Here is a 1,691-nt window from a genome sequence, read left to right on the forward strand (position 1 = left end):
AAAACAAAGCTTCCTCTATGAGGAAGCAAGAAGAATTACTTTAACAGATTTCTATTTCATTCAGGCTCGAGAAAAAAGTTGATATAATCAAATATGTATATAATTAAACAAGATGTCCGGTAATAATCGTATCACCTCTCATGTATAGAGAGGGTTAAATCGAGTAGAGGAAAGTTCTATATCATTTTGCAATTTTTGCAATAATTAATGAGATTTATTTTAAAAAAATAGCTAATCCGCGCGAGTATAAGTGCACACAGAAAAATATTATTCTATTGCTAAGTAAAATGATTACTCAGTTTACTTTACTTCTTTTAAGTAACAGTTATCTTTAACAAAGAATATTTTCTTAATAATAGTCTTAAAATAGACTTGTCACAAATTTTAGAAATACTCATTATCATGTACTCAAAAAAGTAAATATTTTCTTTTGAAGAATATTATAAAATTTTATCGAAGAAAAGTCAGATATGGTTAATTTAATGTAAGAAAATTTATTAGATCAGAAAAATTTAATGTATTTCTTTCAATTATATAATTTAATATTCTTGATTGAAGTATTAAATTTATTAGGATTCAGAATATATTTTGAATAAATTTGATGCTTATGATGAACTTATGATAGATTTGCGGATATATGAACTTATGAAATACTTGAAACAAGTAATATTTACTTGTATATAGTATATATTTTTCTGTGTGTGGGAGAAAGAGCAATAAGAATCACGACGTTAATCACGATAAAATAATCATGAAAGTTCTGTTTTTAGACGATTTTTAATTTAATCCTAGCACATTTAAGCTTTATTCCTATAAATTATTTTTTTATATAACTTCAGGATTAAATAAATCTTTTGTGTTCTTTATTTTTTTTGACCACGGACTGTAGCAGCAGCTCGTGCAACGCGGCAAAAAAATGCAGCTTTGTACGCCACTGTCCTGTTTTAGAACAGAAAAACTGAACTAGAATTTTTACAAACATTTTTTTTTTTTCGGGTAGGTGTTGATCGTTGTAGCTCTGGGGCAAACCGCAATCACACCCTAGTGTCAGTTTTCAGAAACTTTATAACAGAACAAAAATTCGATTTTATGTTCGTCAAAAGAGAATAGCATAAAACTGGGTTTTCATCTTTTTAATAGCATACATTATTCCGTTCTTAAAGCGTAGATTTTTTTTTTGCACTATCGTTATCGATGTATCGAATGGCGAGCTGGAATTTGCATAATACACGGTCGAACGCGGGAGAGAATGCGCGATTGTAATTTATCAGAGCCGTCCACTTGGCCCGCACGTCAGTCGCGTGTCTGATAGCATCGAACGATCTGACGAGATCGATGCATTAAATTGGATATGTATCGTCGCTAATGCAATGACAACAATAATAAATGTAATAAATCAATATGACAGCGATAATGCTCGTTGAAATCTTTGTAATCAATGACAGACGTTGTTATATAGGCAATAAAATATCAGAAGTTAGTAACATCTGTGCATCGTATAATCGCTTGTTCGCTAAAATTATAATTAAAAATAAAGCTACGGTAAATTAAGGAGATTTATCTCATCTACGCCTCCATCTTTACCGTTCTCAGGCATTAATTCCGAAAATTGCTGTAGTAATTTAGTTGATGTTCCTCGAATGACTTGCCATCGTTAAATGCGCGAGGAACTTTTCCAACTTTGTCATCTC

Source organism: Formica exsecta, unplaced genomic scaffold, assembly GCF_003651465.1.
Source record: "Formica exsecta isolate Colony F162 unplaced genomic scaffold, ASM365146v1 scaffold350, whole genome shotgun sequence".
Taxonomy (NCBI): domain Eukaryota; kingdom Metazoa; phylum Arthropoda; class Insecta; order Hymenoptera; family Formicidae; genus Formica; species Formica exsecta.